The 22,577-nt window shown below is 39.2% G+C and overlaps 2 protein-coding genes and 1 long non-coding RNA gene across 4 annotated transcripts in view; 1 reads left to right on the forward strand and 2 right to left on the reverse strand.

Moving 5' to 3' along the window:
- The window catches only part of LOC309702270 (uncharacterized protein), a 253,656-nt gene that overhangs the window by 80,619 nt on the left and 150,460 nt on the right, over positions 1 to 22,577 (reverse strand). The gene's annotated exons all lie outside the window — the stretch shown is intronic.
- LOC309702394 (protein NLRC3-like) overlaps positions 1 to 22,577 on the forward strand; it is a 166,745-nt gene that overhangs the window by 57,708 nt on the left and 86,460 nt on the right. The gene's annotated exons all lie outside the window — the stretch shown is intronic.
- Positions 1,608 to 8,238, reverse strand: LOC309702447. 2 transcript variants are annotated; one of them, XR_014275489.1, is made up of 9 exons: positions 7,682 to 8,238; positions 5,079 to 6,828; positions 4,563 to 4,602; positions 4,371 to 4,417; positions 4,014 to 4,058; positions 3,139 to 3,168; positions 2,612 to 2,680; positions 2,330 to 2,404; positions 1,612 to 1,939 (listed from the first exon to the last, which is right to left on the reverse strand). It is a non-coding gene; the product is annotated as an uncharacterized lncRNA (long non-coding RNA). The 2 variants fall into 2 exon arrangements; XR_014275488.1 differs by lacking the exon at positions 7,682 to 8,238 and having other exon boundaries at positions 1,608 to 1,939; positions 5,079 to 7,433.

Consider the following 22,577-nt stretch of genomic DNA (forward strand, 5'->3'; position numbering starts at 1 on the left):
TAACTCCTCACTAATATAATGCTAATTCACATTAAATTAGCATTAGCTGCTCATATTGTTATAAGGAAAGAGAAAACGGTATTAGCATTAACTACTAATAATTATTCAGCCCTAATTAGAATAAGCCTCTAAAAGCAGCCTACTTAGCATTAACTCCTCACATCGTTGTTACCCAATGGAAAAGAGTATTAGTATTAGCTACTATCATTTTTAATAAGTAAGAGAAAACAGTGTTAGCATTATTGAATAATGCTAATTCACACTAAATTTGAATTAGCTATTTACAAGAGCATACTTAGAATTAGCCTCTCACATTGTTAAAAAGTAAGGGAAAACAGTATTAGTATTAGCACATAATGCTAATTCACGTCAAAGTAGCATTAGTTAATAATGGCAGCCTACTTAGCATTAACTGCTCACTAATATAATGCTAATTCACATCAAATTAGCATTAGCTGCTCACATTGTTAAAAGGGAAGGGAAAAAAATATTAGCATTAGCTGCTAATAATTATTCACCTAATTAGAGTTAGCCCCTAATGGCAGCCTAGTTAGCATTAACTCCTGACATCGTTATAATGCAGGGGAAAAGGGTTACCATTATCGGATAATGCTAATTTACATCAAATTAACAATAGTTAATAATGGTAGACTTCGTATCATTAGCTGCTGTCATTGTTACAAAGCAAAGGAAAACAATATGAGCATTAGCTGCTAATGCTTTTTCATCTAAAATTAGCATTAGCCACTAATGGCAGCCTACTTAGCATTAACTCCTCACTAATATAATGCTAATTCACGTCAAATTAGCATTAGCTGCTAGCATCAGCCTACCTAGCACTAGCTGTTCACATTGTTAAAAGGGAAGAGAAAATGATATTAGCATTAGCTACTAATAATTATTCACCCCTAATTAGAATTAGCCGCTAATGGCAGTATACTTAGCATTAACTCCTCACATTGTTATAATGTAAGGGAAAAGAATTAGCATTATCTAATAACGTTGACCTTGGCCCACTGGAAAAGTTCAGAACTAAAGATTTAGGAGTGTTTCTCGGTAGCTCTTTCTCATTTGAGAAACAAATGAATTCTGTTATTAAAACCAGCTGTAAGGTTTATATTGTTGATTGTCATTTATGCTTAGAAATATTTACTCATATATGCTTAGAGTTGTATAATCGATTGCATGATGATAGAGGTTTGATCCTCAGTAGTCTGTAAAGACTCTGTGTGCCTTCCAGAGTGCTCTGGCATGCACACAGCACTTCCCATACGGTAAAAAAATATATTTTAAAATACATTTTGAAATATATTTATATATTTAAAATGTATTTTAGCACATATATTTTTTGGCCATTTTTTGTATATTTTGAAATGTATTTCAAAATGTATTTTAAAATACATTTTGAAATATGTTTATGTATTTTGAAATGTTTTTTAGCACATATATTTTTTGGCCATTTTTTGTATATTTTGAAATATATTAATAAAATATATTTCAAAATACAATTTAAATTTATTTAAAATCATTCAAAAAAATATAAATTTAACCCTTCATATATTTCTAAGAAAACAGATTCACATGTAACATCTGAAAGAAATCTTTATTTGATGTTTAAAACATACATATAGCATATCAATCAAGCAAGGAATATTCATTTTATAAGTTTATTCTCATTACATACTCAAACATTCTAAAAGAAACACACACACATATACATATATGTGTGTGTGTGTGTGTATATATATATATCTATATATATATACACACACACACATATGTGTGTGTATGTGTATATGTGTGTGTGATTGTATGAACATAAGTCAGCATACTTAAAATGTAATTTCTTTTCCTTTTCCAGCAGTCTCAGTTCCCCCAGCTTTCACGGCAATCCTCAAAGCCCTTCTGGACACGCTGGGAAACCCCTTCCTTACCGCCACTGTAACAAACAAAAGTCACAGTTCTATTACTTTTATCAGAGTTAAAATAAAAATGTGATTTATGTTAGCTGGCTTCATTTAGCAAACAGATATTTCTGTTTATATAGATACAGATATTAATACAGATATATTTTACGCATAATTTCTTTTTTTTCCTAGATGGGAAGTCTATCCAGTTCACATTACAGTAATGCTAACACCCCTTTTGGTCGTCTCTCCTTACCTTCCAGCATTCATAAATCTGTTGACCTTCTTTGTCTGAGACCAACCACTACAATGCATCATCACCTATTTGTATTGGTAACTTACTTTACAACCTATTTTAATGGTTGCAAAGTAAGTTACTTGTGCTGTATGCAATTTTAGATACACAGAAAGTCTTCACTTACTATATATGGCTGTCATAGTGTCCTTATCAAGGGCAGTTCTTCACTCTGCGCCGATGTCCGTTTTGCTCTGTCCTCCTATAAAAAGCATGAACATTTGAGTGTTTGACTAGTTTTAGATTTCCAAAAATTTGATATTTGTACAACTAAACATTTGAACTACAATTATATGCTATTGAGCGATACTTTTATGGGTAATTTTTGGTAAAGAAACTGGTGACAGAGTTGTAGGCTTTTTAAAGTACTATTAGCTAACCATTTGAACTGACTTTCAAAGCTGATTACCTTTTAAATTGCTGTGGATCAAAACCTCCAGTGGGAAGGCGGCCATTAGAAGAACACGCACCATTGAACCTGAAAATAACAAAAACAAACAAAAAACAGAACAATATATAGATACTGTTTATATAGGGTAATAAATCTCTTCTGAAGCAATATAGTTCATTTTGGGTGAAAAACAAAACATTCCTCTAAAATATATATACTGACATCAGCAATCAACATCATGATTGTAATTATTTCCTTTTTAGTACATCTACTGCTGTTTGCATGTGTCAAGCACTACGACTGTATCTATGCATATAAATTCACCATATATATCCAGCAAAAATGTTTTGTTATAGGAAAACAAACAAAGGCATTCAATCAGAGGTGAGAAATTAATTGGGAATATGAATTATAGGTGAACTATTCTTTACCTACTAGCAATCAAGCTTCTTTAACCAAGAAGCTTGAAATATTTGAATGTAAAATAAAATAAATAAATAAATAATAATAAAAATAACATGATGTAATTAAAATGCACAACTTACATTAAGGAAATCTGCATTTGTATCCACAGGCTAAAAGTAAAACAGTAAATGTGTTAGTGATAGTACAGGTATTTGTAAAAAAAAAAAAAAAAAAAAGAGGCAGTAACTGTGACGCTTCTAGTGGGATGCTAAATGCAGAGATTTATATTTACAGTATAATACTGCATGTACGGGTAGCTGTGTTGTGAACTGTAACTGAATATTAGAGAATCTCAGAGAAATTAAATGTATTTATTTTTTGAATTTATCAATCATAAAACCGTCTGTTTTGAAGGCCTGTTACGATAGCGACTTTTTGTTGGTCGGTATATTGCCCCATAAACAATTGCGGCAAGTTATGTCATTGTCATTTTAAGACCATTTTATGTCTTTGAATGTATAATCATAATATAACACCATAATAATGCAAGATCTACACACTTTCAATTGACAAACCAACATCTAATTCTTAAAGTATTTAGATCATTGAAATTAGGAATCAAAATATTAGATACCTTAAAAACTTGAATAAAGAGTAAGTTTTCTAACAAATAGAAAACAATGATATTTAATGTTATTGTTTTGTTATCATTATATTTTATTTTTGTAAATATAATGGCACATAAATTACATCATCAACAATTATTGAGGTCATGTACATGTATTGTGTGTTAAGTCGATATATCGATTATTGTGATAGGCCTACTGTTTTGGTATCATAACGAGCTTGTCAAACATGCATGACCACTAAACAATGTCTAAGCAGTAGTATTGGTCTGAATGACAACAAACATAACTAGTGTTTTGGAAAATCTGTTAGAAAACAGTTATTTCAATAATTATGATTAGCATGTGACACAGACACCGCATAAAAAACTACAACAACAAATACTTACTTTAGGAGGATGGGGGAGGGCAGCATGAGGTTGAGACTTTGACATCTGTAAAAAACAAATTCATGTATTACAAACAAGTCACTTAAAAATACATTAATGTGGCAGACTGTTCCCTGTTCAGATGCAGTGTATAAGTACAATCAGGGCTGTCACAACAATGGGGTGGGGCCAAGTGGCTGCAACCCTAGGTACAATGTGCAGGTATATATAATTACATATAATATATGTGAATAAAGCAAGAATCTGTTTAGGTTAGTCACTGTGCTGACTGATGCTTGCTAGGTTTATATGATTGCAAACTGCACAAAAACAACAACAGCAACAACATTAATGACAATGACAAACAAAATTACTTACATTTATGTAAATCTCACATTAGGAAGATCTGCATTCGATTTCATGGGCTGAAATAAATAGGCAGAAACATTACTGCTAAAAAAATAAAAAACAAAAACTCTAAAAAGCCTAAAAATGACTTAAAAAGCAAGGAAATGTGGAACATTGTAATTAGCGAACATTAATAAAGCATAACTGTTCTTTGTTTCTAACCTTGGTAAGTACTCTGTAGCCAGAAGGAGAGGTAGGATTTCTGTGAAAGCCAAATTAAATGTGAATAGGCTTTGATAGTTATTGAGAAGGCAGAATAATAAGAAAAGGCAAAAGTACGTCACAATATAATTAATTAAGTTACATATTTTGATTACCAAATTATGGAAGCGTGGAGCTGCCACCCAGGCAAAAGAAAAATAGAGCTGTATCACGTTATGACGTGAAATGTTTATTGTTCTAACATTATGCTTTTCATGTTTGTATAATATAATATCACGTTATTATAATATACATAATTGTCACGTTCGCACAATATTGTACGGACGTGATAATTATGTACATTTTTCGTACAATGTTGTTCAAACATGTTGTTCAAACATGATAGTATATTGTTAGAACGATGAACTTTTCACGTTATAACGTGATATACTTATATTTCTCTTTTGCCTGGGTGGCAGCTCTACGCTTCCGTTCCAAATACACGAGAATAAAGTAATATTATATGGGAAAAGGCACCTGCTAGCTTGATGATGGAGGCTTCTTAGACTGGCCACCCGCCTTGGCTTCTTGTCGCCACTCCACAAAATAAAGGTCCGTTTCCTCCATGCCGGCTAATTATTCATCCTCATTAAAATCTCGTATATGTTCAGTTGGCAGAATTGAGAATTTTACATCTTCCAACCACTTAATTAACGCGAACATAATCGGCTTGTTTCTTCCCGTCTCCTGTATCCGGCCGTTCCTCTCGCTGTCAGATTTCGCGCCTCAGAGACGTCGTTATTTTTCAAAAAAAAAAAAAAGAAGAAAGAAAGAAACAGTAACAACTACTAAAGAGAGTTTTTGCACGTTCATTGCACATTTGTGGGAATGTTTAAATATTTAATTTTTATTAATTACTTTTCATTGTATCTTTATTTTTTAAACCACCGTGGCAATGCGCATGCGCATACACTCCTGCACGCAAAGGGCTTTGGAGTTGACGTAATGTCGCAATGCATTGTGGGAGCGCAGCACCATCTTGGCAGGTCACGAATCAAAACAAGATTGCTACGAACCATTCTGAAATGTAGCTCAAAAGAAAATGACGGTATAGAGACAGATTCTGTCCAGATGCAAAGAGACGGTACTTGATTGTTGAAATGTGGACCCGTATGAAATATAGCCGTGGAGTAGAAACCCTGAAGACCAAACCGCTATTGACTTAGCATGATCTACTCTCATACCTTGTCTGTGGAGTCAGAGCATACACGGCGCACCAATTTCGCAATTATAAATCTCTGGAGGCGCACATCCAATTCACCAAGGACTGGGTACAAGATTTGGCTATTTTTAAGCCTCCACGTTGTGAGTACGGCGTCATTCAAGCAAAGGTAAGTCAGCTTGAGTACTGCGAGTAAAATGCGTTTGATTCCCCCCAACATTCAAATTAGTGCTAGCAAAAATTCATTCGTGAGGGGGAAATTACAGTGAGAACATGTAGAGGCTCTGTTAGAGGGATAACATAGTGAGTTCAGTGCATTGATGTGACATTGTCCTGAAGGATTTAGTTATTCTTTATGGTTAAAGAAATTGCCCTAATTAATTCATATTTATTATAAATAATCCTAATTACACATCTTGCTTCCTTGTTTGTGTCCTGTGTCACTAAAAATACATTCTGTTTTAGTTTTATACATTGATTAATGACCTGCAGAATCTGCTTGTCATATTAGGTGTCCATAGTTGTCACTTAAAGTCGAACTTTATGTTTTCTCCCTCTTGAAAGTGATTACATCCTTGCATTACATACTTTAGGTTCATTTTTTGCTGATAGGTTTCTAAAAAGAAACATGCAGATTTAGAATATAACATGCAGCGTTCTATAGATGGATACATAAAAACACTTTATTTGTTACATTTATGATAAATGGATTTGAAAGTAAATAAAACACATTTGTGTCGGACTTGGCTTATTAAAGTTCTTGTCTTTAAATGAACTTTGTCTGTGTGTGTTTCAGGTCCTGCACTCTTAAAGACTGAATTGCAGCATTGCAGCCACAGGTCATTGTGAGCATCACAGGGAAGGTTGAAGCCGCCCACTGCAGCTGTATGGCTAGAGTCGTGAAGACTTGCAGCCATGTCACTGCTCTTCTGTTTAATGTAGAAGCAACAGTGAGGATCTGTGGCACAAGGACTGTTACAGATGAACCTGCATACTGGGTTTTGCTGGGTAATATGACCAAGATACAGCCAGAGGTTGGCCATAAGATAGACTTCTCCTCTTCAGCTGCCCAAAAAAAAGGTTCTTGATCAAAACATAAACAGACCATTCGTTGTGACAGGTAAAAGAAGCCATCCTCAAAAAAGAAAAGTTCCACCTGCTACTGTGGAGGAGTTGGATCAACTGATGGGACAATATTTTTCCAAGCATAGTTCTGTTCTGAATAACCCATAATGTTTTAATTTAGGGGGCCATGTAAATACTTTGCATTTACTGAATATGTACTTACTAAATACCACTGTTCAAAAGTTGAATAAAGAAACAAAGAAATGTTTGCCTATTTTTAATTAAAAGCACTTTGTCGAACATCACATCAGTTACAATGTAGAAAAAATGTTATGTATAGTTTACAAATGACAAAATGTTCACATAAAATCATGACAGCATTTGTATAATATCACCCACTACTAGCATTCTGTAATTTACTGTCTCTTTTGAAAACTTATCACTACATAAACAGCACAAGACTTAAAAGTATTTAACAAGAGCATTTTTCCCTGGTTTTACTACCACACTGGGGCACATGTTCACCAAAACGCAGCAAACCTTTGCCATCTTATCCAGGAAGGTCACCTTTTTACCCTCACATGGAAGAAGTAATCTGATTGGCATGGTGGCATGTAGCATGTAGTTTGAAGCAGGGATTTCGTAGTGCCCCATGTGTAGTGTTGGAACCCAGTCAGGATTTGTTTCATTCATTTCATAGGCTGGTTTGTTGCAATAATGCCAAATAATTAGCAACTCTATAAATAGAAGGTAGTTCTGCATGTTTGTTCTAAGTTTGTGCTATGATCTCAGAGCGCATTGAAAATAAAATTAACAGGCTATAAATAATAATATGAACTTATTTAGAACTTACCTGAATGAAAATACTGGAGCACACCAACAGATATCTGTGGCTGGTAGAGAACTGAATATCAGCTCGTCTCGCAGCTGCTATCCAGGCTAGACGCCTTCTTTTGGTAACATCCAACACATAAGCTCCCTCATGATGTTTCCAGGTGAGGAAACAATGAAAAGAGAGCCTGTTTTCAAGCTTATTCCTTTGTCGGTAGTGCAATCTAACATTACAACCGACCACACAGCAAGCATTTGTTTGGCCTGCTAATATGGTGCCTTGACCAAAAATCCTGGCTACGCCCCATCCCGTAAGATCACGCTCCAGAGCCCTATTAACGTACGGATCTAGAAAGAAGACGCTGCATTTTTAACTCTGAGGGAGATGGAGAATGAGCCTATTTCCAAAACAGTGGAGTGTGTTCCTTTAAGTACTAAATTGTATATATTGTCAAAAACTAAAGTGTACATAGCAGTTGTTGTATCTTGTTTACTGTATCACTGACAGATAATTTCAAAGTCAATGAACGCTACATTATAGTGAGATATTGTGTAATGTGAAATACTGTAAGCAAATGAATAAATAACCTAATTCGTGATAGACCTTTGACTCTGTTTTGTTTGAATCCAACTGTTTTTTGCAGATGTGTATAAAACATGTTACTTTTAGTATTGTTATCATTATCATCATTATTGCACTAAATAAATTTTAAATAAAGGATACTTTGATATACATTCTACTGTAAGGTTGGAAATGTATTTTCTTCACCCTAAAATATGTTTTGAAATGTATTTTGGTTTGAAAGAAATATATTTTCAATTTCAAAAATATATTTTTTTGGAGCATCACAAATACAAAATATATTTACCATATATTTGAAATATATTTTGGCCAGGAAAAATTTATTTTTTTACCGTATGGGTTGGGGCCATGAGAGAGGTCGTACCCTCTCTTACTGATTTATGGTGTAGGACAGGGGTCTCAAACTCAATTTAGCTGGGGGCCGCTGCAGGCAGAGTCTGGGTGAGGCTGGGCCACATTAGGTTTTCTACAAGAAAGACATGGTTAAAAAATTCCAATCTTCTCAAATCTCTTTATTTTTATTTTTTAACACAAAATATGAAAAATAAATAAACAAATTAAGAATTAATAAGAAAATAAATCAATCTGTAATACATAAATAAAATAATAAGATATTTTTAGTCAGTGAACTTGTGTGTTTTTCTCAGTCTTCTATATCTGCTGTATTTAGATTGAAATGTCTGTATTAACAGTTCTATAACCTTCTTCTGAACATGAATGGAACACTGGAGAAAATGAACTGTTCTTCTGAACATGGCTTCTCTTGCCTACTCCTTGCTGCTAGAGACCTGGCAGCGTTTCCTCTCGCATAGCCGAGCCAGATTTGGCCTGAGGGAGGAAGCAGTTGCGACCCTCAGTATGTCTTGAAGATGATCATCCGTAAGTCTGGACCTGTACTTGGACTTATTGAAGTTCAAAGTGGAGAAGAGCTTTTGGCACAAGTATGTGCTACCAAAAAGGCACATGGTCCGCTTGAACATTCGGGAAAGCCGAGGGAAACTAGGGCTCAAGTCTCTCAAAAATTGTCCAAGCTTGTCTGCTTTTCCACTCACCTCCCTGAACTTTGCTTTGAGTTCAGAGTTGCACTGCAGCTCAATGAGCTCCATTTGAAGCACAGAAGGGGCATCTTGCACATCAAAGGAGAAGGGGTCCGCAAAAATGTGAAAGGTGGCTCTGTGTGTCTTGAAGTCAGCAAACCTGTGATCAAATTCCTCCTGTAGCCTCAAAATGACATCAACATACTCGTCAGCACTGAATGGTGTGCCTGCATCCACGAGTGCCTTGCATGCTGGGAAATGGCAAAGGTTTGTCTGAGAGAGCTGAGCTTTCCAGAGCGCCAGTTTTGTGGAGAATGCTCTCACGTTGTCATAGGCAGCACTGACAAGTTGCCCCTGGCCTTGTAACGTCTTGTTCAGTACATTAAGCTCATGTGTCATATCAACAAGAAAAGCTGAGTCCATGAGCAATTTGGGATCAGTTAGCACAGGAACACTAACTCCATCCTTCTCCATGAAGGCTTCACTTCTGCTCTCAACTCAAAAAGTCTCTTTAATACATTTCCCCTGCTGAGCCAACGTACCTCAGTGAAGTCGAGCACATCCCCATATTCTTATTTTTAATAAGTAAGAGAAAACAGTATTAGCAGTAGCGCATAATGCTAATTCACGTCAACGTAGTATTAGTTAATAATGGCAGCCTACTTAGCATTAACTGCTCACTAATATAATGCTAATTCGCATCAAATTAGCATTAGCTGCTCAAGTTGTTATAAGGAAAAAGAGAAAACGGTATTAGTATTAGCTGCTAATAATTATTCACCCCTAATTAGAGTTAGCCCCTAATGGCAGTCTACTTAGCATTAACTCCTGACATTGTTATAATGCAGGGGAAAAGAGTTACCATTATCGGATAATGCTAATTCTCATCAAATTAGCATTAGTTAATAACGGTAGACTTCATATCATTAGCTGCTGTCATTCTTACAAAGCAAACAGTATGAGCATTAGCTGTTAATCCTTTTTCATCTAAAATTAGAATTAGCCACTAATGGCGTATTGTTAAAAAGTAAGAAAAACATTGTTAGCATAAGCGGATAATGCTAATTCATCTCAAATTAGTATTAGCTAATAATGGCACCTGCTTAGCATTAGCTGGTCACATTGTTATAAGGCAAGAAAATATGGTATTAGCATTAGCTGCCAATTTCTATTTACCTAAAATTAGCATTAGCCACTAATGGTAGCCTATAGCAAAAACTTCTTAATGCTAAATGAAGTTAATTAATGCTAAGTAGGTTTAACTGAAATTAAAGTAGTGTTAGCATTAGCTGCTGATATTGTTAAAAGGTAAGATAAAACATTGCTAGCAGCAGCGGATAATGCTAACACACATAATAATTAGCATTACCTAATAATGGCAGCCTTCTTAGCATTAGCTGCTCATATTGTTATAATGCAAGGGAAAAGAGTTGGCAAAAACAGTGTTAGCATTAGTGGATAATGCTAATTCACCTAAATTAGCATTAGCTAATAATGGCTACGTACTTAGCATTACCTACTAATATTGATATAAAGCAAGAAAATATGGTATTAGCATTAGCTTCTAATGCTTTCTCATCTAAAATTAGAATTAGCCACTAATGGCATCCTATTTAGCATTAACTCTTCACATCGCAAGGGAAAAATTAGAATTCAATAAAAAAAAAAAGTGTTCACATTAGCTACTTGTATTGTTAAAAAGTAAGAAAAAACATTGTTAGCATAAGGGGATAATGCTAATTCACCTCAAATTAGTATTAGCTAATAACGGCAACCTACATAGCATTAGCTGGTCACATTGTTATAAAGCAAGAAAATATGGTATTAGCATTATCTGCCAATTCCTATTCACCTAAAATTAGCATTACCTGCTAATGGCAGTCTACTTAGCATTAACTCCTCACTAATGTGATGCTAATTCACATTAAATTAGCTTTAGCATTAGCTGCTAGCATCAGCCTACCTAGCACTAGCTGCTCACATTGTTAAAAGGGAAGAGAATACGATATTAGCATTAGCTGGTAATATTTATTCACCCCTAATTAGAATTAGCCACTAATGGCAGCATACTTAGCGTTAACTCCTCACATCGTTGTAATGCAAATGAGGCTAACTTGCATTAAATTAGACTGCTGTTATTAGCTAATGCTATTTAGCAGTAGCTGCTCACATTGTTATACAGCAAAGGAAAACGATATGAGCATTAGGTTCTAATGCGTATTTGCCTTAAATTAGACGTAGGTGCTAATGGCAGCCTACTTAGCATTAGCAGCTCAGATGTTATAATGCTAGGAAAAAGAGTGTTAGCATTAGCCGTTCACATTGTTATAAAGTTAAGGGAAATAGTGTTAGCATTAGCTATTCACATTTTTAAAAAAAGTAAGTGTTAGCATTAGTGCATAATGCTAATTCATGTCAAATTAGCATTAGTTAATAACGGCAGCCTATTTAGCATTAGCAGATAATGTTGACCTTGGCCCACTGGAAAAGTTAAGAACTAAAGATTTAGGAGTGTTTCTCGATAGCTCTTTCTCGTTTGAGAAACAAATGAATTCTGTTATTAAAACCAGCTGTAAGGTTTATATTGTTGATTGTCATTTATGCTTAGAAATATTTACTCATATATGCTTAGAGTTGTATAATTGATTGCATAATGATAGAGGTTTGATCCTGAGTAGTCTGTAAAGACTCTGTGTGCCTTCCAGAGTGCTCTGGCATGCACACACCACTTGGGGCCATGAGAGAGGTCGTACCCTCTCTTACTGATTTATGGTGTAGGACAGGGGTCTCAAACTCAATTTAGCTGGGGGCCGCTGCAGGCAGAGTCTGGGTGAGGCTGGGCCGCATTAGGTTTTCCACAAGAAAGGCATGGTTAAAAAATTCCAATCTTCTCAAATCTCTTTATTTTTATTTTTTAACACAAAATATGAAAAATGAATAAACAAATTAAGAATTAATAAGAAAATAAATCAATCTGTAATACATAAATAAAATAATAATAAGATATTTTTAGTCAGTGAACTTGTGTGTTTCTTTCAGTCTTCTATATCTGCTGTATTTAGATTGAAATGTCTGTATTAACAGTTCTATAACCTTCTTCTGAACATGAATGGAACACTGTAGAAAATGAACTGTTCTTCTGAACATGGCTTCTCTTGCCTACTCCTTGCTGCTAGAGACCTGGCAGCGTTTCCTCTCGCATAGCCGAGCCAGATTTGGCCTGAGGGAGGAAGCAGTTGCGACCCTCAGTATGTCTTGAAGATGATCATCCGTAAGTCTGGACCTGTACTTGGACTTATTGAAGTTCAAAGTGGAGAAGAGCTTTTGGCACAAGTATGTGCTACCAAAAAGGCACATGGTCCGCTTGAAGCCGAGGGAAACTAGGGCTCAATCCTCTCAAAAATTGTCCAAGCTTGTCTGCTTTTCCACTCACCTCCCTGAACTTTGCTTTGAGTTCAGAGTTGCACTGCAGCTCAATGAGCTCCATTTGAAGCACAGAAGGGGCATCTTGCACATCAAAGGAGAAGGGGTCCGCAAAAATGTGAAAGGTGGCTCTGTGTGTCTTGAAGTGATCAAATTCCTCCTGTAGCCTCAAAATGACATCAACATACTCGTCAGCACTGAATGGTGTGCCTGCATCCACGAGTGCCTTGCATGCTGGGAAATGGCAAAGGTTTGTCTGAGAGAGCTGAGCTTTCCAGAGCGCCAGTTTTGTGGAGAATGCTCTCACGTTGTCATAGGCAGCACTGACAAGTTGCCCCTGGCCTTGTAACGTCTTGTTCAGTACATTAAGCTCATGTGTCATATCAACAAGAAAAGCTGAGTCCATGAGCCATTTGGGATGAGTTAGCACAGGAACACTAACTCCATCCTTCTCCATGAAGGCTTCACTTCTGCTCTCAACTCAAAAAGTCTCTTTAATACATTTCCCCTGCTTAGCCAACGTACCTCAGTGAAGTCGAGCACATCCCCATATTCTGACTCCATTTCCTCTAAAAAAGCACAGAACCTTCGGTGCTTTAAGCCCCTGGATCTGATTTGGTTGATGCATTTCACAACAATAGACATCACATTGTCAAACTTCAGGCATTTGCTGCAAAGGACCTGCTGATGGATGATGCAGTGCAGAGCAATGGCCTCCTCCACGCCTTCCTCTTCCAGTTTGTTTTGTGCCACCAGTCCATGTTTCCTCCCTGTCATTGATGGCGCTCCATCTGTTGTTATTCCAACAAACCTCTTCCATGGCAAACCAACATTCTCAATGGCATCACACAGCTTGTAAATATCTGCTGAGCGGTGGTCTGGCCATGCATTGGAATTACTGTGAGCAGCTCCTCCATCACTTCAAAACTGTCATCAACACCACGGACATACATTGGGAGCTGGGCAGTGTCGGTGATGTCTGTGGTCTCATCAAGAGCGACTGAGTATACACTGAAACATTTGGCTTTCTCACACAGTTGGTCATAAATGTCACTTGACAGGTCAGAAATGCGATCTGCTGCGGTGTTGGCAGAAAGGCTGATGTTGCTAAACTGACCTTTCTTTCCCGGACAGACTATATTTGCAGCCTGCAATATGCACTTTTAGACAAATGCACCTTCTGTGAATGGCTTCCCTGCTTTAGCAATCATCTCACTAACCACGTGGCTCCGACTGCTGCATTATTCTCTTTGGTTGCTTTCTTGGAGAAATCTTGCTGCCTCAGTAGATCTGTTTTAAGACTGGCAACCCGGTTCGCTCTCTCGTCTCCCTGGTATTTTGCATCCAGCTCAGCATGTCTAGTTGTGTAATGACGTTTCAAATTGTATTCCTTGTGCAGCGCAACTTTCTCTGTGCAAATAAGACAGGTCGGGGTGCCCCTGTGCTCAACAAAGAAATATTGCATTTCCCACTTTTCCTGAAATTGTCGGTGCTCATCACCAACCTTTCTCTTCACCGCAGGCTTTGAAAAAGACATGTTTGGTGCTATGTGACATTTATAATTCTACTTGGTGTCACTGTCGCATTGAAGTTTCAATCAAGCGTTTAGCCGACGGACGGGGAACGTCTCAACGCGTAGAGAACGTCATTTCTGCTTCTTTTTCTTGCAACCGTAGCACGGCGATCGGCAGATAAAAAGCCGGTAGCAGTCTCCTTTGTTTTTACGCTGGAGCCACAAATTACGGTGCGACCCTATAATTAGTCCGGGTTACCGGGGACTGTTGTTGCCGATGAACAGGTGTCGCTATGTGACTGCAGACTAAATTGGGCTGCATTGAGTTCATGACTTTTCTTTTATCCCGCCGCCTACGCATCACTGTGAGAGTTAATATGAGATCTCTCTCTGTGGAAAAATAACTTTAAATCCCACTGACGTGTGTATAAATCTATATACGTATAATGTCCCGCTGGGCAGCAACTTAAAAAAACAACTTTTTTTGAAGTGTTGTGAACGCAGCGCGCTGGGGCGAATGTCGGCGTTTGCCCAATAGAAAGGAGGAAGCCAGCCAGGCACAGAAAGAAAGAAACACTCCAGGGCAACGCTGCTGGAACTTTGACTCATTGAGAAATGTTTCCCTGCTTGCATCAAGCCCGGCTGGTGTCCCCTGAGATCCATATCCCACCCTGATTGGTGGGTTAATTCAGCTCCGCCCACAACACTGTAAAGTGTCATACATTATCAAACTAACATTACATTTTCATATTAAGGTGGAGCCAAAAACTATCGTCCTGCGGGCCGCAATTGGCCCGCGAGTTTGAGACCCCTGGTGTAGGAGGACACCTACTCTGTGTCTGGTTAAGTATAAGAGCCCTTTGTTAGGGGGACCGCTGGACTCTTAGCACCAGCTTTGGGGTCACAGGGTCACATCTGGAACACACACACACACACAGACAGACACACACACACAGACACACACACACACACACACACACAGACAGACACACACAGACAGACACACACACACAGACACACACACACACACACACACACACACACACACACACACAGACACACACACACACACACACACACACACACACACACACACTATGCACAGACTGGTACTCTTTGTTCATACCTGTGTAAGACGTCATAATGAACTTGTGCATATTCATGTAAGCTCAATAAAGAGCAGTGTTACGAGGGAGCAGACGAGAGCGACTGAGGTCAAGTGAAGGAACGGCGCTGTCACAGTTCTCTCCCTCATCAATTGTCTGGTTCCAGCGGTGGGTCTGTGCTAGACGACCCATCACCAGCTTTTTCCACTGGTTACCAGTACGTGGTAGAATCCACTTCCAGATCTGGTTGTCTTTAAATCTGTGAATGGATTGGCTCCATCTTATCTCTCTTTAACAAAAGAATCCAAGTGGAGCCCTCAGGTCTGCAGATAAGCAGCTTCTGACCAGAACTAGACGTAAAAACAGAGGTGAGCTTTATCGATGGCTGCAGCCAAACTCTGGAACAGTCGCCCTTCACATCAGGTCGTCACCAACACTGGACATTTTTAAAAGCCGGTTGGAAACACATTTGTACTCTGTAGCTTTCAATCCTGACCAGTCTTTATAGTCATTACTGTGTATGTTTCCTATTTTCTCTCTACTCTGTGCAGCACTTTGGCTCAAGCTGTTTTTAAATGTGCTGATAAATAAATGTAGATTTCTTTGAATAAAACAGTGGAGCCGAGCTTTGAGCTCAGTGTGTAACAGTGTGTGTGTGAGAGCCATGTAATGTCCATGTGTGCATGCTGACTGTGCTGCTCTGACCCCCCTCCTCCTTTCAGGGTGGAGCCTGCTGGAGTCCGATGGTTGAGACCAGGTCTGAGGAAGTGTAAGTGTGTTTTTAATGGGATTCATGAAAACAAAGCAGCACACATTCAACCATCTTCATCATGTCAGGAGTCATCATCAAAGTGTCAATCAATGAACAGATGATGGATCAATAACTGCAGCTGGATTGTGTTTGTTCTCTCCATCAGATTCCTGTCAACTCACAATCGACACAAACACAGTGAACACAAAGCTCCAACTGTCTGACAACAACAGGAAGGTGACACATGTGGAGGAGGTTCAGTCATATCCTGATCATCCAGACAGATTTGATGATGATCAGCTGCTGTGTAGAAATGGTCTGACTGGTCGCTGTTACTGGGAGGTCGAGTGGAGAGGAGGCGTTGAGATATCAGTGAGTTACAGAAGCATCAGAAGGAAAGGACGCAGTGATGACTGTGTGTTTGGATACAATGATCAGTCCTGGAGTCTGATCTGCACTGATGATGGTCCTGTTTTTGTCAGGCACAATTACATAGACACACTCATCTCCTCCTCCTCCTCCTCCTCCTCCTCCTCCTCTGTCTCTAACAGAGCAGCAGTGTATGTGGACTGTCCTGCTGGCACTCTGTCCTTCTACAGAGTCTCCTCTGACACTCTGATCCACCTCCACACCTTCAACACCACATTCACTCAAACTCTTTATCCTGGGTTTAGTGTCTGGTCTGGTTCTTCAGTGTCCCTGTGCTGAGTGGAGTGTAAAGAGTGTCTCCTGTTACAGAAACACTCTGACTGTTGAACAGATAGTTCAGTCTGTACATGTCTGTCTCTTTCACTCACAAACACGTTTTCAGATTCATGGATTCAATCAGTTGATGTTTGAAACTCTTCTAAATGATTCCTTGTAAACTTCTTCAGTCACAAACAAACAGGAAGTGATGTCACATGTGTTCCTGTCCACACAGCAGAATGAGTCTATTGCTGACAGTGATGTACAAACAGAGTGAGCATTTCTGAGGCCCAAAATAAACTGAGTAGTTCACTGAATGAACAATGGACTGTGAGCTCAGTTCCTTCATCATTAGTATGGATTATATATGTATATGTATTATATTAGTATCATATATATCAGGTGCTGCTGCTTTCAGTCATTGTGCAAATGTGCTGTTTGTAAGCTTGTAAAGCTGCAGTCAGCTGAGACTGAAGAAGTCACCTGATCAGTGAGCAAACGTTTCTGAAAACGTCCAGATGAACAGAATCAACCTTTTGGGATCAGCCAGCAATGCAGCATCATTGTTGTTCAGCTTCAGAGGTTTGCAGGAATGAACTGATGACCAGAAACAGCTGCAAAGTCCAAGAAAATACCAGCTGGAGTTCAGCTGCATTTGAAGAAGTCAAAGAAAAGTAAGGATGGCAAAGGGCGACGTTTTCTTCCAAAGAGCTGCAAACATGGTCGACGCCTCATTAGAAGAATCATCTGGACATTTGTGAGGAACTCTAACCAAGAAAGCAACGTCACACAGATCCAACAGACAGTTTCCATGACTGCAAGTGTTGAGTGGAAAAATGCTACATTGCATTATTGCATCCTCTCACCACAGGAGGCGCTGTTGGCACCACTGATTGCTGATCAGCTGTTCTCTGATGATCTGATTGATACTGTGAATAACGGGACTCACTGAACTCTGTGACACAGTGAAGATTACAGAGTTTAACTTCACCCTTTAAGACTGACCACAGAACCAAGTCCGCCAGAGCTTTTGTTATATTTTTACATGCTGTGGAGCCATTTGTGGGAGCATTTCAAGTTGCTATACATCAATACAACTGTTATAGCCCTAATTTTAATAATATGTGTGCATTAAGTCCATAGTAACTACATAAACTGCAAAAAAACCTCTGCTCATCCATCTCTGTGTGTATCAGGATACATTTGGTTCATAATACACAGAAAAATCAGAGTTATTACCTGTAATAAATGTGAAAGATTCCTGCAGTGATAACCAGGCAGGACTGAAACACATCCAAGCTGTCACCACGGTAACAGCACCGCCCATCCACAGGTGAGGGGAGGAGCAAAAAGAGGGACTTTGACCATTTTATACTAAAAACACTCAACTAATGTTTCTAATATGAAACAAATAAGCCCACATTAATGTGAGCGTTTATTAAATAATAATAATGATGATTTCCTCCTGATCTCATTTCCACAGCAGAGAAAACTGTGGTGTATATTGAGGTGGAGGGTGTGGTCTGTGGCTCAGGTGTAGAGTGAGGGTGGGGTGCACCACAGCAGCATGCTGGGACTGCTGAGGGTGGAGGAGGGAGTGATGATGACATCAGAGCTGCAGCACAGAGACCAGTGAACACACAGTCTGTTCATCTTTGCATAGATACAATATACAGCACAATATTGAATGACAGACACGCTGTGGGAGCTTCCACAGATACACTGACGTCAGCATCCAGAGTCCTCCTGCTGCTCCCCCCTCAGAGCCCCGTGATCAGCACCAACACATTCAGTTAGATGACAGAGTCCAGCTGCAGCTAGAATCAGCTCCCCTCTGTGAACAACAGCACAGCGTCAGTGTTTCACACTCAGTGAAAGGAGGAAACAGCAGAAGAACACCATGTGTGCTACGTTTCCCAGGACACACTACAAACTGCACAAATACAGAGCAGCACGTGGAAGGACCTGGAGCTGCATTTACAGAGCTGCAGACAGCGTGATGTCCTGTATGGACAGGTGGAAGGAACCAAGTCCTCAGCTGGAACACTCGTGTTTGTCCACAGACAGGAAACACAGCAGGAAACTTCCTCACAGAAGTGCAGCTCATGGATAACACACTTCCTGTCAGTCAGAATGAGGCTGCAGCCAAACACAGAAAGGTGTTTTTGTCCAGATGAGCCCAGAGAAGAAACACGAGTGTTCACAGACATCAGAAGCTCAGAGAGGTGAAACATGAGGTTGGAGTCCTCGTCAGCATCCAGAAGAGCTGCTGTGAAACCCTGAGTACTCATGACAGACTCTGATGGCACAAACACATCATGATTCAAACAGAAAGACAAACATGGAGCTCCTGATCCTCCTGCATGAGAACAAGCTGACATGAGCGCTGTGTCTGAGAGTGTCTCCCTGTCACAGTGACAATAACACAGCTGCTGCTCACAGTCATTAAACTGACCTGAGGTCAGCTGTGCTCCTTACATATGAACCATGTGACCTCACATCAGTGCTGTGGATGACTGTAGTCATAGAAGAGTAGAGCTGTAGCAGGTGGTGTGAGGAGGAGGTGGTGTATTCTAGTTAACGCAGTACTGAAACACTCCAGCAGAGGGCGCTGTTAAGTCCTTATTGTAACACAGTTACTGTGTGCAGTTAGACTTCATACATAATCTGCACTTATTTCCATCAGACATGCTGTCAGTAAATGATTGGTTTCTATTGATTCTACTTCCGGTTGACTCGTTTGATGACAGTGAAACAATCACAGCTGATTGTGTGATGATGTAAACTGTCACTGTTACATTCAGTGTGTGTGACATAATGTTAGTGCAGGCTGATAACAGCCTGGTTCTGTTAGAAACACATGAACGTGTCCATAGATCAGTGTGTGTTTAACATGAGAGCTTCAGCCCTGCTGATGTGTTAAATAAAGACATGCAGGAAAACTGATGAGACTCTGAAATAACTCTTTATATTTATAATGTAACTCTGCATCAAAAGAACAACAAAGGATCCCAGACAGGTTTCTGTGAACAAAGACCATTCTGATGTTTCTGTGTTTCTAACACTTTGACATTATTAGTAAACAGACTGCAGTGAGCAGCATTTATAAAGAGCTTCTATATAAAGATATGACAGCTGTTTGACAAGTTTATCACTCTGTGTTTGGACCTGATCAGTCCAGCTGTTTACTTGAAACATGTTCATTTACCTGTTCTGTTATATTCATGTTCTTGTCTCTGTTGAAAACACATTTTAATGTCCCTCAGATTTTTCTCCCAGATGAATAAATATAAAAATGACACAAACTGACTGCAGCTACTTTTTGTCCTTTCTGTCAAAAACCTTCATGTGACTCATGAGAGACACGTTTCAGCTGTTTGTGACAGATCAGAGGCCAACAAGTCATTTATAACACTTTCCATCATTGTTTAAAGTTCTCAGTGTTTCTGTGTTGCTGCGTATAGGATCTCCCAGCATCATCACTGTGCTGTCCAATCATTGTGTGCGAGGTTACCCTTATAGTGCGATGTGTGTTTGCACAAAGAGAAGCATGTGTGTCAAATATAAATAAGCACAGAACAGAAACAGCTGCTCGTTTCTTCTGTTTAGAGTCAAGTTAGTGTTTTGTGTCTTTGTTTGAGGCCTGATGTCGAGCAGAGGTGTGTGTAACTGCACTGCTCTGTTATATGTGTGAAGTGTGTGCTTCTCTTCAGCATCATCTTTGTCACTGCTGATTCCTTTGTGTCATCATGTGTTGAGAAGAGAGAACAGTTATAACGGAGGAGCAAAAGGAAGCCCTGAAATCTGCATCAACAAGGAAGTGTTGGCTCACCAGTGATCCCAGCAGAGCCACTGGTTTGGCTCCAGTTGTTCTAGATTCAATGATGTTGTTGCTACAGATACATGTCAGCATCTTTATTGAATTTTATATGAAGCAGAAATGGTGTCATTAGGAGAAGAAGAGGAGAACAAGTCCGGCGAGGAGGCAGCAGCTCTTAAAGATGAAACAGCAGCTCAGCCCTGAGCTCAGAGAGCTGCACATGAAAAAGCTCCTCAAGCAGATCCTGTCAGAGGTTTGTCATCAACAGGAGGAACTGTTCACATCATAGGATGAAGATGCTGTCAGCTGGATGAAGAAGGTTATTTAATGCAAACGTTCACACTGAAGTCAAATTGTTGTCGTGTTGAACAGATTCATGTACTGATCGTCTCCAGAATGTTAGAAGAGCTTCAATGAATCATTAGAAACAACTTACAGCTGCACAGCTGTGTCAAACACATCTGTGTGTCATTGTGGGATTGTTGTGTTTCTACATGTGACACACGTCTAAAACATGCACACAATCTGAACACAAACAGGGACTCATGTGTTCCCACAGCCAGATGCTGAGAGCCATTTCCTTGTAGTCCTGTGTCTACATACATGAACCATTAGATGTTATTGGAATGATTGTCAGCTCTGATAGTTTCATGTGTGTTTAGCTGGACGCTGTTTGATCCTCGACATGTTTAAAGGTGTCCAGTCCTGAGACACTGGGGCTGGAAACAGCTGTGATGTCATTGGACTGTCACACAGACAGAAGTGCATGAAGTGAGCAGCCGAGGAGCCGCTGATGTTTTGGATTCAACAGCATTTGAAAGGTCGACACAGACACATTTGCACACAGAAAGCTGAATCTGTCATATGCCACAGTGAACTCACTGTTCAGTGTTTTTCAGGAAGCTTCTTAACTGCCTCTGCTGCCAAACAAGCAGCTGATGTCCTTGAGAAGAAGCTGAAGAAGTCTTCAACAACAAATACAGGAAGTGGACTTTCAAATACTAGATTCACTTTAGACTCACAGAGAAATGACTCAACCAGCTGTGTTTGACTCTATGAAAGGTCAGTGTGTGTCTGCACACAGACTGTTGTGTTGGACTGTTATTCAGTTGTCTGCTGAATGTTTTCAAATGTCTGCATCTCAGCTGTGATGAGGCTGGGGGTCATGGGAGGCCACCGTAGCAGCCTCTTCAACATCATGACATCATCATAAATGCTGCTGGACTGTCTGATGGGCTGACGGTGAAAAAGCCGTCGGGAAGGAAACAGAAGACATTTCAGAGGCTGCAGCAGATTTCTTTGATTCGGGGCCTTTTTCAGCTTTATTGGACAGAGCAGTGAAGATAAGTGACAGCAAAGCAGAGAGAAAGGGGGCGTGGCCCGGGTCAAAGCCAGGCCAGCTGCTCTCCACCTCGTGGTCACCTGCTCATCCTAGTGAGCTCCACCAGCAGCCCTTTCACACACTTTACACTGTCAAACACTGTGTGTGGACCTCAGCTAACAACAGGCTACATTTAAGTCTGGACTACATGCTTTTATATTGTTTTTATTCCATCAGCAGCTCAACATCATGAGCAGCTTTGACATAAAGACATCAAACTCAAGCTGACTTTAAGCTACTTTTAATACAGGGGCTCAAAAACAGCAACATCTTTATTATATATCAGGACACAAAGTCATTTCATCTCAAAGGGAAACAGCTTTATTTGGAATAACCAGCACTATCAACTGGTTTGGGATCTCCACCAGTTTCATGTCTTTGCAGCTTCTCCAACAAAGTTCCTGTAAAATCAGCATGTTTGTCTTTATTGGTTTGATAGTGATTGATTATTCAGTCCCAATCTGCTGTCATCTAAAGAACAAAATGATGTTTCTATGAGTCACAAAGCTCCAGATGTTGTCGGCTTCACAAAGAAAACAAAGAACTTAAACACAAAGTGTTTGGAGCCAAAATGTTCCCAAGCTGCTCTTTTTGAAATGGCAGAGGTACAGTGGTGT

Source organism: Aulonocara stuartgranti, assembly GCF_965226115.1.
Source record: "Aulonocara stuartgranti genome assembly, chromosome: 3".
NCBI lineage: Eukaryota > Metazoa > Chordata > Actinopteri > Cichliformes > Cichlidae > Aulonocara > Aulonocara stuartgranti.